General features: G+C 60.9%; 1 protein-coding gene across 4 annotated transcripts in view; it reads left to right on the top strand.

The window, feature by feature from the left end:
• MAD1L1 (mitotic arrest deficient 1 like 1) overlaps window positions 1-13,601 on the top strand; it is a 337,452-nt gene that overhangs the window by 273,537 nt on the left and 50,314 nt on the right. The window lies entirely within an intron of this gene.

The raw sequence follows: 13,601 nt of genomic DNA, 5'->3' as shown, positions 1-13,601 counted from the left end.
ACTCTTGGCAAGTACAGTTCCTGGGTGTGAGTGCAGCGAAACACGTCAAGGATCCTTATGCCGCACAGAACAGCGCTCTGCGCGGAGGGGGAAGCGCGATGCGCTCGGATGAGAAGATCGCACACGGCGCGCGTCCGCTCACCCAGGCTGGCGCGGGGACTCCTGCGGTTACAGCAGTGGGGTTGGCGCCGTTGGCCCTCGGGTCCCGTCCTCAGCCACCGGCAGCCTGTCCCTGCGGGGGCAGCTGCTCCGTGCGCACGCTCCAGCATGAAAGGCAGGCTTGAGTTCGCGCCTTCATCTTCCCTGGAGCTGGAACTCATGAGTGTTTCCAGCAGCGTCACATAGTCACGGAAAACCATTAACAACCCCAATGGCCTTTAACGGGCGAGTGGAGAACAGGCGGTCCATCCGCCAGTGGAACACTGCTCCGTGTCAGAGTGACCTCCTGCTGGCCACCTGGGGGCGTGGTAGGGCCTCCGAGGCCCTGTGCTGGGGGAGGAGCCAGTCCCCGGGCTGCGCGCTACAGGGTCCCCAAGGCAGGACACTAGGAGGGCAAGCGTGCCGGTCAAGGAACAGGTGTGGTGGCAGGTGTCGGGTCCCAGGGTACGAAGCGTGTGGCAGATGGCTGTCCGGGGTGACGGAGCGGCCCTGGATGCTGGAGGTGGTGGCCTTGCAGCCCTGTCCACCAAAAAATGCCAGTTTTACTGCAGTTTTTTTAAATTTTAGATAAAAATGGTGCCTCCTTTTAATGCACATTCCTTCACTCACTAACGAGGAAGCGTGTGTCTTATCTGTTCTTCCACGGTGGTCTCACCAAGTCCTCGCTCCTCGATCGCCTCCTTGTTCAGTTTGTGTAGAAGCTTCTAGTTTTTCTTTATGATTATTTTCTATAAAAAGTTTTAACTGTTTTTGGATTCTCTTCTATTAATTCTATTACTTTTAAGCTTAGAAAGTCGTTTTCATAAATAGTCCTGTTTTCTTCTGGGATTTCTTTGGGGGGTGCTTATTTTTCACATTTGAAGATTTACTTGGAACTTATCTTGTGTGTTGAGCAAGGTCAGGGTTTAAGGTGCCCTCTTCCCAAACCACTGAGCAGTCGCCCAGCTCCCGTGTAATCCTTCCTCGTTCCACACGTTTATGGCACGTCTTCATCTTTGCGAGGTTCAGATACGTAACAGGATCCGTAGTTGTGTTTCTTGTTCATTTCGTTCATCTCTACTATATTGATTTTATCATTGTAACTCTGAGATAAGCTCTAGTATCTGGTAGAGAGCAAGGGGTTACTTTTTTTCACTTAGAGACTTTCTTGCCTGTTTGTTATTCTAAAGGAATTTCAGAATTACTCTGTCAAGTTGAAGAAAAAGCCGTGGAGGTTTTGGCTTTTATTTGAAATTGCATTAAGTTTGTAAATTACTTTGGTGGGCGAGTTTTTAGCTGCAGCTCGCGGTCTCTGGGCAGGGAGGGCTCCCACACACAGACTTGCATGCCCGGCTGCAGGGAGCCGGCACTCCCTGGACACGCGGAGTCCTTGTGCTTGGCCCCCGGGATGCACAGACTTGCCCCAGCCCCCTGCTGCTGGGCTGGGGTGCTGAAATGCAGGGTCCCAGGCCTCTCCGCTCCTCCTCCCACCCTCCAAGCTCTGCTGTGCTGCCCCCGTCACGTCCAGACATGTAGTTGTCTTTGAAAGGGAGGAGCGGGGACGTGTCCACTCCATCTTTCTGGGCCAGAAATCCTCATGAAGCTCCGTAGCAAGTTCTCAGTGACTCTGCTGTTCAGCCCAGCTCGGGACGCTAGGAGTCCCTGGTCCTGCACCCTGAGCGTGTTCTATGCCCACTCTGTCCTCCCACTTGCTGGACAGCTCACCACTGCGTGGCGGGCATCCACATGGTGGGGCACCAGGATGAGGAGGGAGAAGTCCCAGGCTTGGGGTGCGGTGCTCTGCGGCCCCGCGGGCTCTGGGAGCTGCTGTGTGGCCGACCGTGTGCCCACCTTCTGGGCGCTGCAGATCTCTCGGGAGGACTGGGGGTGCACAGGCGTGGGCATGGGGGCATGGCTCCCCAGATGCGTCTGCACGAGGTTCTCTCGTTCACTGAAGTTAAGTTGGGTCCCAGACAGCAGGGCCTCTTGAGCCGGTGACGGAAGAGCTGCTCGGACTCGAGAAATCCGAAGACCCTAGAGTCTGAGTTTTAGAATCAGGCCCCACTTGCTTCTGGAAGGTCCCACTGTGCCGCTCAGCTGTGTGACCTTGGGCCAATTTCTGCACCTTCCCCCTCCGTCCCCCCACACCCCTGACGTCAGCCCCCTTGGCTCCCTCCCGAGGCTAATCACCTGGGCTCAGGGCCATCGTGGAGGCTGCCTCCTGCGCCCACACAATGCCCGTGGGAGCGTGCGGGGTGCACCTGGTGTGCGGTAATGGGGATAAAGGCCGTTGTCATCAGCCCCATTGACCTGGACCCGCATGGGAGCCTGTCTGTCAAGGCAGGACCGTCCTGGGCAGAGAAGCAGGAATGACACCATGTGTCCTGCAGCCCGGCACTCTACCCCCTGACTCTGTTCCACATGCTGACCTACCAGCTTGGACAGAGGCATCCGCCTTCATTCAAAGGCAAGAGTCTGGGCCCTGTGCCCCAGGGCAGGCAGAGTGGGCAGAAAAAACCCTGGAAGGCTCGGCTTCAGTGGAAGTCGCCAGGTGGCCCAGGGGTCAGAGGGCACACCTAATAGCTGGGTGGTCCGGGCAGGGCATGCCCTTTGTGTGCCCCTCGGCTCCCCTCCTGTCAGAGGAGGGCTGCTGAGACCCTGAGCCAGGGGGCGGTCGGCAGTGTTCTCGCAGATTCTCCCAGGAAGGGGTGGCCGGGAGAATCAGAGCAAAGGCACCCGGAGCTACTGGAACCGACGTCACTGTCCCAGACTGCGGAGCCAGCCCCTCCCTGACCTCCATGCCAGTGGTGCGTCCTCTTCGGACCTGGTCCCCTCCTGCCTCCTCCCCCTGTAGAAGCCACGTGAGCACACTGGTCGCCCGGACCATCTCCGCCTCCTTAATTCACTCGCACCTGCGGGGTCCTTCTGCCGATGAGCAGACAGTCCTGGTTCTGGGCATCAGGCACTGATACCTCCCCGGAGCCTCGGTCTTGGTCACTCATCTGTTGATTGGGAAAACGTCCTCTCTCTGACTTCACAAGGTCGTTAGGACTCGGGTGTATAGAGGCGGTAGCAGCCCTGCTGGCGGTCCTGCACAGAGGCCGCGGACCTCGGGCGGATGGCGTGGTGGGCCAGCCTGCTGCGGGGCCCCGGGAGTGTCTCTGCTCCCCCGCCGTGGCGTCTGCGGGTAGTGCGTGTTGTAGTCCCGCACGGTCAGGCCGGGGTGGGCTGGAGACAGAGCCCAGCAGGGCTGGCAGGAGGGGCTCCTGCGGCCAGACCCGCAGAAGGGTGGGCACTTGTCCTGAGTCCCGGCGCTGGGAGCACACTGCGTGCGGCAGCTGTTGTCCAGGAGAGCCCTGCTCCCTGCCACGTACAGCGGAGCTGAGCCGGGCTGCACTCGCGTCCTGGCAGCTGCTCCGCGTGCTGCGTACGCTCCGCCAGGTCCCTTCACCTCCCGAGCCTCGCCTGGCGCTCGGCGGCTCTGTTGCAGAGGTTTCTCTGCCTGCACACGGGTAGCTGTGTGTCATGGACGGGGTCGGGGCCCTGGGAGTAGTGGCCTGGCTCTGTGGCGGAGCCCCCGGGACGCTGACCCCCAGGCAGGCCCCCAGACCCCAGGGCTGCCATCTGTCCCTGAGCACGAGGGGCTGTGCATCTGTGTGTCCGGCACACTCCTCACCCCACGCCCCACCTTCTGGGGATCCTGGCCCTGAGGGCAGCCTGCGTCCTCACCCCTCTGCATCTCCAGAGGGCTAGCTCGCTGCCCCCCGCCTTCCCTCCTCCAGACCCTTCTGTCTGTGGGCGGCTGCAGCCGCTGAGCTGGGTCTCGGTCCTCTTCCTTCATGGGCCTGGCTGCGTATGTTAGCAGGTTTTAATAGACTGCCACATCTCAGAAGCAGGCAGAGAAAGATTTAAAATCTTGTCTTGCCCACAGCAGACAGATTGACTCGAAAATGACTCCGTCAATAAAAGATGAGCTCTGAGAGGCTCTTCCCTCTTCCAAGAGGAAGTGCGCCTTCCAGGGACGCGGCTTCTGTGAGCCCGCTGTGGGAAATTAATAACGCACACACCGTGCAGAACAGAGCAGGAGTGAGCCCGCTGCAGCTGCCGGCCAGATCTTGCTGCCTTCAGCCGCAGGTCGTCCCGCCCGGTGGCCCCAGGCCGCCGCTGCTCTGTGAGCCCAGCAGGCCACCTGCCAGCGCATGTGGAAGGAAGTTGCCGGAAACTTTTGTGAAGCATGGTGTTCTCTGGTTTACATCTCAGGGGGTTTGTGATGGGACGGAGCTGCTGTGTGCTTCTCTCCTCTGGGTGGTTTCTGATTCTGGCGGGTGCGTGTGAGCGCATGTGTGTGCGTGCACGAGCGTGTGTCAGCGCCCATGTGTGCGTGTGCATGTGTGAGTGTGTGAGTGCATGCTTCAGGCACTTTGCTTCTAACCGTCTGATCCCCGGTTCCCCACCCCTGAAATGGAGATACGGTGATGCTCCCCGGGTGAAACGTAGCTTAAGATGAGCCGGTGCGCGTGCAGGGCGGTAGGTCTCCACAGGGTTCCTGTTTCCCGGCCCTCGTGGAGCCCAGGACCCTGCTCTCATGGGGTATGTGCTTTAGTTGGAAGAAATTTACCCTAAACAATCAAACAAACAAGTGAAAGACAATTGTGAACTTGTGCAGGGATGCTGGGACGTTGGGGTCCCAGAGGGGCCCCTGCTGGTGGCACGGCCGGGAAGACTCAGACAAGCAACTGAGGCCAGACTTTGTGCCCCAGGTGGCACCTCGTGTCCAGGGCTGGTTCCTCACAGTAGCGCTGGCGCTGCCTGGTGGCCTCTGGGGGATCCATCCCGCCCCAAAGTCCTGGCACGAATGTCAGGCTTCTCTGCTCCCTGGCCGGGTGACAGCGAACAAGGCACTGACCTTCTCTGGGCCTGACCCTACATCTGTCAGCTGCCTGGACGAGGGGCCGGCCGTGGCCTTCCACCAAGGCTCAGCTGGTCCTCCACTCCCGAAAGAGGCAGCGGGGTGGGGAGCCTGGCGCCCAGTGAGGGGGGGGCATCCTCTGGGGCTTCGACTGTTCTCTGTTCTCCGTGGTGGGGGAGGGAGCCTTCCCGGGAATATGATATCACATGAGCTCCCGCCTGTCACCCCGGGACTCTCCCACCCCGTAATCTGGTGGGCTGTAATTGCTGGTGTCTTTTCAGATCATTTTTGTGCAAGGTGACAAGCTGCTTGTGGAGTGAGCCGTTAATCACACAGAGATGCCCCTGTTTGAAAGCTGGCACCGAGCTTACCCAGGGCGGGCGTCTGCCAGGCAGCCGGCGGTGGGCACACACGCTGCTCATCTGCATATAATTCCAGGGCGAATGTCTTCTCTCTTGTGTAAAACGTGCAATTTCCGGCCCAGCAGGGGAACATGGGCTCATAATGGAGAGACCTTGGCCCAGGGGCCCTCCGGCTGCAGGCGGTTCAAGCGAACCATTCCCTAGGAAGGCAAAAGGCTGCATCTAGTGGGTGGTAGGGGCCCGTCCACAGGTCCCTGAAGCCCGCAGCAGGGGACGGCGGTGTCTGCCATGCCCTTCGGTGGGAAGGCCTCCCTGAGTGCTGTGCAGGGAAGGGGGTGGGCGCTGAAGCCTCCCGGCTGGCACGGACACAAGCACACATCTCCAGGCTGCCTGGGCGCCCCTTGTGTCTGCCAGCCTCCCGGGCCCCTCTCCTGGAATTTGGATTTGGGATGGGAAGGCAGCCTCCAAAAGGAGCCCATCAGGATGCACGTGCCGCATCGGGGTGGCCGCCCTGCTGCTCTTCCGCGCACGTCCCAGAGGCTCAGTGTGCACAGAAGACTTGCCTGGGGTAGCGGTCCGGCCGGCAGGCATGTCTCCTTCCCTGTCCACACAGTCGGCCAGGAACAGAACCCAGACCACAGTCACAGCCCCTGCGCTGTCGGCTCCCACGGTTGCTAATAAAATTGCATAAATATTTGATGTTTAATTATTAAATATTTAAAAACGTAAAACTGAAATAGTTAGAAGTTACGAGACGTGAATAATTTAGCCCCGGAAGTGTGGCCCAGGTTTGGGCCCAAGCAGAGCCAGCCCCCCCGCACTCCCTTTCTCATGAACCCGCCGGGGAGGCGCAGGGGTGCTTCCCAGAGGGACACCTCAGGCCCAGCCAGGCTCCTCGGCCCCCGGCCTGGTCCTGTGTGGCAGGGAGTGTGCACAGGGCACCTGCCGCACCACCCTCGGGTGGCCAGCCTCTCAAGGTGCATGGGCGCAGGCCACTCTTTGATCTGAGGTCAGGCCCCTGCGTCGCCCTGACACTTAGTCGTCCCTGGGATGCACCTCCTTGAAGAGGCAGGTCCCCTCCCTGGTCTGCTCAGCTGCAGGGACCAGCTCAGAACGCCTTTGCTTTCATCCCGCCTGCCCTTCAGATGTGTAGGGACGCATTTTATGCCCCAACCTCTCCATACCCAGCTTATCCACACCACACAGCTGCTCCTGTGTGGCCTCGCGCTGCGGTGCTGCAGCTTGGTTCCCAGAGGCGCGACCGCTGCCCCCTCCCACTCCCTGCGTGTGCGCACTCCGGACACCGAGCAAGCATTTCCCTCAGCTCTGTCACCAGCTTCTTGAACCCAAGGAAGCAAACACCCAACTCAGGACCTTGACCCCCAGACCCACAGCTCCCCCAGAGCCTGTTCATAGCGGAGGACGGCACTGCCCTTGCCTCACGCCCACTGCCAAGACTGGGGCCGGCTGTGCCTCCTGGACCTTGGGAGGACTCGAGAGCCATGGGCCAAGGGTGGCCAGAGCACCAGCTGGCCTTCTGGAACGTCTGGCCTGGCTGCTGGTGTCCTGGGGGCCTGTTGGGGTGGCTGTGCGCCGTGTTTCCTGACCCTCTTGCCCTGCAGGGCCTGGCCTGGGCACCTGACCGTTTAGTTCGGCTGGAGACAGCCAACAGGGAGCACCGTTCCAGAGGCAGACCGGCCCTGGTCAGCTGTGGCCAGCGGTGCTGGGTGCACAGCAGTCCCACTCTTTTTCTGGGCCTCAGCCTCCCCACCGGGGAGCCAGGCAGACATTCATCCTCCACACGGGTGTGCCGAGGAAACAGGCTGTGTATCGGAGCTCAGTGAACATGTGGGGGGTGGGCGATGGGCAGCCCTGCGGTCCTGGTCCACTGCTGTGCACCTGTGTGGCCTGGACACTGAGGGCACGCCAGCCGTCATCCCTGCCCTGTAGGCCCTCCAGGCTGCGGAGCGCGGTGCCGGGGATGCCCAGGGATGAGGGGCACAGTGTCCGAGGTCCAGGGCACACACACCAGCCTCATGGCCTGCGGCAGAGCGGGAAGCCCGTTGTCCAGCCTCTTGGAAAAGTGGAGGACACACCCCCCTGCCCTGGCCCCCGGGCCCCACCCTGCCACCTCCCTCCAGGCCAGCCGGTCTCGAAGCCCTCCCTCACTGCCTTTCCCACGCTGCCCTTGGAGCAGCCCTGGCGCGCACCACGTTTAGAAACAGCTGCCTGACGCAGCCTGGGCTCAGAGGGCTGCTGTTGCTAATGGTGAAATATTAGTGCTGTTTGTTGTGGCTTAAGCCTGAAAATCCGAGCATTGGCTAAGTGTTTTTTATTCACTTTTCCGAAAGAAAAATGACTCTGTCCTGAGTCCCCAAAGGAAAATTTCAAATGCTGCTTCCAGCTCCTAAAGAAAGCGCCGCTGCGGGAGCTGGGCCTGCCTGCCTTCGACGGCTCGGCTGGCAGTGGCCTGGTCCCCGGCCCCTGGTCCCCAGCCGGCTTCCCTGCCCTGTGCGCCCCGCCCTGGGCCCAGCCCTTCACCCCTCCTCTGTATTGCCCTCCCCGGTGGGGGGGGGGGTGTTGGAGGACCATTCATGGGTGTGTGTTGAGCTTTCTCCCTCTCTCCATGGTGTTCTGACGCACCTGTTGTGCTCTGCCCGCCCAGCCTGGAGACAGTGCTTCCCTTGGGGGGTCTCCTTGGAGGGTCTCCTTGGTAATTTCCCCTCCCCCTCCTGTTATCTCTTCCTGTAAAATTCCTGGGCTCCATCAGGCTCTCAGAATCTCTGGTTTTATCTCTTCTTTGCCGCCTCCCATCTCTGGTTGTTATGAACTGGGCGCTGTCAGGAACCCCTTCAGCTTTATCTCCCCCCCCTTCCCTGCGTGCTGCTGCTGCTGCCAGTGCACTGGACGCCTCCTCCCTCCACGTGCTTGTGCCGAACCGGGCTCCCATCAGCAACTTCACAGCGTCTGGCCCCGTAAGCCGTGGTCATTCTCCGGACAGGCGGCCGGCCAGTGGGCCTCCCCCCAGGGTTGGTCTGCTGGACGCGGAGACACACGGCCCCAGCTGCCTTCCAGGGAGCCTCCGCACAGGGCCGGTGTGAAGACCACTTCAGACCCCGCTGGGTCTCCCGGTGCAGTTTGACTTCTCCCTGCTGAGCCCGTGCTTCCGCCCACCTCCCTGCGCAGGTGTGGACTGCAGCTGCGGGTCCCAGCCTGCACCTTACCCATTGGCTTCCCAGGAAGCAAGCTGCTGGCACGGGGGAAGGGGCCCCCCTTCCCTTGGGCGAGAGCCTGGCTGCGGGCACCGTGTGCCACAGCAGCCCTGAGGCCTGTCACCCCTCGAGGGGCGAGGCTATCACCTGGGGGGACAGGAAGGAGACATGCGCCCCCCGTGGGCCCTCAGCCCCGGCTCCAGTCGGCCTCCCTGCCACCTGAGGCGGTGAGGCCCCGCTCCCGCAGGTCTGCTGAGCCACGTTCCTCTCCTCTGCCTGTGTTTCGTCTTCGAAGGTCTTGCCTATCCCACTCGTCTGCCGCCGCCTCCCCTCCCTCCCACGGTGGCTGCGGTAGGGAGCAGGGATAAACACACGTGTTCAAGGGTGGGCACGTGTGTTCCATCCACCGTGTCCACAGGAGCCCCATGTGTATGTTTACTTCTGTTTACACTGATTTTCTAGGGCTTATGATTTAGGGTTTATGCAGCAGTGGGATTTTCTGCATTCTCAGCTCCTTGAGGTACTCTGGGGTTGGAATGGAACAAAAGGACCTAGTCCTCACCTGTTTTGAGCTTAGCGTCTGCTGGAGAAAGAATACAAAGGAGCTTTTAGAAATGCTCTGCTATGGGGCGCCTGGGTGGCTCGGTCGGGGAAGCGTCTGCTTTCAGCTCAGGTCATGATCCCAGGGTCCTGGGATCGAGCCCCACATCGGGCTCCCTGCTCAGCCAGGAGTCTGGTTCTCCCTCTGCCCATCCCCCTGCTCATGCTTGCTGTCTCTTAATCCCACTCTCTCAAATAAATAAATAAATAAGATCTTTAAAACAAAAAAAAAGCTCTGTTGTGTACAATGGATGCTGTCGCGTACCCTGAGAACATACAGCAGGAGACGGGATCCATTCCAGAGATGCGGTTTTGAAGCTGAGGTGGCTGGGAGCCGGCTAGGAACCAGGAGGAGCTGTTCCAGGCGTGTGCAAAGGGCCTGCGGTGAGGAAGAGAGTGGTGCTTCATCCAGCGTATTGAAGAAAGCCAGTCGGGGGCGACTGGAGAGGCTGCAGGCCGGGCCACTTGGCAAAGGCCTGATGGCTGCAGGAGAGGGTTGCGGGTTTTAAGATTTTATTTGTTATTTAACAGAGCACATGCCCGAGCGAGCACGCTCAAGTGGGGGAGGGGCAGAGGTAGAGGGAGAATCTCAGACTCTGTGCTGAGCAAGGAGCCCAACTCCGGGGCTCGATCTCACAACACTGAGGTCATGACCTGAGCCAAAATCAAGAGTCAGATGCTTAACTGACTGAGCCACCTAGCGCCCCAGGAGAGAGTTTTATCCAAGACCACGTCTTACCCTCTGAGCTGAGAATTTTGTCCAGAGGGCCTGACCTGGCCGCCAAGGCCACTCTGGGCTCACTGTGGCGGGAGGCCCAGGGCCCCAGCAACCTCACAGCCCAGTCCCAGCTTTGCCCTGTTTCTCCACCTCCCCACCACCGGCTGCTTCCGCTGAGAAGGGGCTGACTTTCCGCAGGATGGCCGGGATGGTGGCCGGCAGACGACACGTGCTTTGTGGTCAGAGTCCTCTGGACTGAGGTGTGGGTCAGGGAAGCCCACTAACGGTGCGCCGTTGCCCTGAGGTCCGGGATGGAGCTGAGGCGCTCTGGCGGAGATGTGTCTGTCCCACAAAACAGCCACAGGGCAGGGCTGACTGTCTGTGAGTAGGCACCTCGCTGGCACACTCGAGCCACTGGAGAGGAGAGACAGGGACCATCAGACCCTGGGCTGCCCTCCTGAGAACCGTTTGCATATTTGAAAGTGTTTCTGCGTGGTCTTGTCTGCTTGTGCTTCTCGACAGCCCAGGGAGTAAGAGGAGGTTAGAGCAAAGGGCTGCACGTTGGCAGCCTGTGAGAGCCGGGTGGCCGGCCTTCATTCCGAGCCCAGGTCAGCGGTCCCATGGGGCACAGACCTTGGTTGTCGCCACCCCTGCCCACCCAGCTCCCTGTACTTTGCCCAGCAAACTGATAAGGGGTCAAGCCACAGTAGTGCGTGCACTTTTAGTAAGGTAGAGACGCAGGCTCTGCTGTCCAGTGCGGCCGCATGCTGGGCCCCAAAGACGCTTTGTGCAGGGAAGGTCCAGCCGTCCACCGTCTGCCTCTCACTTGCTCTCCCCACCCCCCAGGATAAGACCTTGCTCTGAATTTCAGACCATGTTCTGGTTCTCCAGAGCTATGTGCCCATAACCGCTCCTTTATCCTGGCATCTCTGCTCTCGGGGGTGAAGCGCGCTCTCCTGCTAGCCTTTATATAATGGAGAGATGGAAAGCAGTTTATTTCTGTTCTGTGTCCTTCCCACGGGGTTTCCCAGCTGCCTCTGTGACTCCAGGAGGAGCCAGGTGTTGGGTGTAGATGAGGAGCGGGGGGTGGAGGGCAGAGCCGTCCGATGGCCCCTGTGGACATGGCTGGGGGCAACCAGTGGACATGGCTGGGGGCAACCAGCGGGCCTGGGTGGGGCTGCACGCCAGGTCAGCAGGTGGCACGGCCCCTTGACCTTGGCATCCATCCCCGGCCCCCACCACCCCTGCCCACCCTCCACGCCTGGGCTCTGGGGAACGATGTCTTCTCTTTGGTGCCCACCTGTCCATCAGACTTCCTTGTCCCTCACCAAGGACTCTTGGAGAGCCTTGCAAAGAGCTGCTGAGGGGAGGAGGGGCAGGGGTGCCCAGAGAGGAAAGACAGTGGTGGGAGGACACATTCCTCTGGCCAGCGCAGCTGGAAGGCAGGGTGGAGGGCTGAGGGGGCAGGAGAGGGCTGAGGGTGGGTCTGGGCCAGGTGCAGCCTCACCCAGAGCGTGGGCCTGGTCCTGAGCCTGAATGGAGGGGCCCCAGACACGAGGTCTCCATCTTGTGTCTGGTGATGCCGGGATGTACAGATAGCAGGTGAGGTCAGGCGTGGGCGGCCCAGGATCTCAGCAGACCCGATCTCAGGGGCCACTTGTCTGCTCTGCTGGCCTTGCCTGTGTGTGGTGGCCACCAGCGGGCCCAGCGTAGGGTGCGGCTGTGGCGGGGTACCTGCGGGCAGGCGCAGAGCTGCGGTCACTGGACCCCAGGGGTCTCGGGCTCTTGGTCCCTAGAACCTGGAGGAGCATCGTGACCGCCACGTGCCCAGGCCCCCGACCCCGCCCCGAGGAAAGCTCCGCTCACTCTGAGAGGCTGCAGCAGGGCACTGGCATTTCCAAGGCGAAAGGCACATCTTTTATTTATTTAATCCAAACCATCGTGTGAATTATTCATTCACGTTTATATAAGCGATTGAATGGCGGATAAGGGGGAGGTCAGAGCACCGACTTCGCTCTGCCCTGAATCTCAGCCGGAACCCACAGTGTCCCTCCCGAGCACGCTGCCCCCTCCCCCGAGAGCCGCAGCCGCCTGCCCGGCCCGCACCACACAGACCGGGGTCAGAGCCCTCTTTATACCTCCGACGGGCCGTGTGACCTTGACGCAGCCCCCCAGCCCCCTTCTCCTGCCCGTCGCTGGGTGACGTGGGACTCGCCTTGTGTTGAGCAGGCTGCACTGGGTAAGGTGTGCGGGGTCCTGGCACCTGGGAGCCCCTCCCGGGCGGTGGCAGGTGTCTGGCTCCTCCACTCCTGACCCAAGCCCCGTCTACTTATAGAGGTCCGTGAACTGTGGGAAGGGCAGCATCTGGACACCTTCTCCAAGGTCAGGCGGCAAATTACCAAAATTTAATTCTTCCCAGCGGACATGTGAGATCCATTAAAGGCAGTGCAGCCTCTGACGGGTGAGCTATCGCCTGAGAACCTTGGTCAGTGCATTTTTCCTTGTGGAAAGGGTTTTCCTCCCGCTGGCGGATCCATCCTCCGTGGGCGGGCCGAGAGACACAGGGACGAGCGTGGGGTCAGAGCCGCCAATTACCCCTTTGATTTCACAGTCTGATTACTCGATTAATCAAGGGCTCCGTGCCCGCGCCCCGATGGAGAGGCTCTCTGCTCCGAAGTAACGATGTCCGCCAGGGCCATCAGAGCTGCGTGATGAATGGGGGGCAGGCGAGGGCAGGGCGTGTGGCCAGGTGGATGGACGTGCGTGGTGGCGAGGCCAGAAGGAGCTGTGTTCTGGTATCGGGAGGCCTTGTTCAGAGCGAGAACCTGGTGAGCCCCAGGCCGCCCACAGAGTTGCAGTGGTGCGGATGGGACCTGGGATCTGTGTTCACAAGCCTGGCAGTGCCCGGAGTGTGTGAGGGGCCGTGGGGTTGTGGAGAGCTTGGCCTGGGTGGACGGCCCTCCCTGTGCCAGGTGCCCGTGGCCAAGCACTTGATCCCACAAGCCCTTGCTCGTAAAGCAGAGCCTGGACCCTAGGCGTGGCCTTGCAGCGGCTGCACAGCGTGCTGGAGCCTGTCGTGTAGCTAGCTGCACCCCCTCCACGGGCGGTGCGGTCTGAACCCGCACAGCACTCCGCTGTGGCCCCGGGGATCCCGCTGGGTCTTTGGGACGCCTCTGGAGGCCACTGTGTGCCTGATGCCCGCCCCGGAGCGGGAGGATGATGGGCTCAAGGCTGCAGGGCAGGAGGGCAGGGCAGGCAGAGGGTCTCCACTGGGCGCCTTTCCTCAAAGTGACGCTGACCGCATCTGCTTACGTTAAGCTGGCCGACACGTCCGCCTGCTCTCAGCCCCACCAGGGAGCTGGTGGTTGGCGGGCCTGGGCCTGTGGTGCATCTGAGGATGAGGGGCTGCTGTCCCTGTCACGATGGACAGAGCTCCAAGCTGGGCCAACCAGCTCCGCGGCCTGGGGTTTTCCCACCACCCCCTTGGCCAGCTGGGTTCCTGCCCTGTCCAGGACATCCCTGTCGTCCGCTCCAGACGGGACCACCGGGAACAGAGGCTGCTCTTGTGTTTGATCAGAGCCAGCCTCGCTAATTAGTGGGGGGATAACCGATGTTTAATTACTGGGAAGGCACCTTGGGTGAAGGATCAGTGGTAATTGCCG

This window comes from Ursus americanus, chromosome 2 (assembly GCF_024610735.1).
Source record: "Ursus americanus isolate L20-20 chromosome 2, mUrsAme1.1.p, whole genome shotgun sequence".
Lineage (NCBI taxonomy): Eukaryota > Metazoa > Chordata > Mammalia > Carnivora > Ursidae > Ursus > Ursus americanus.
This window is presented reverse-complemented; position numbering and strand designations above follow the sequence as displayed.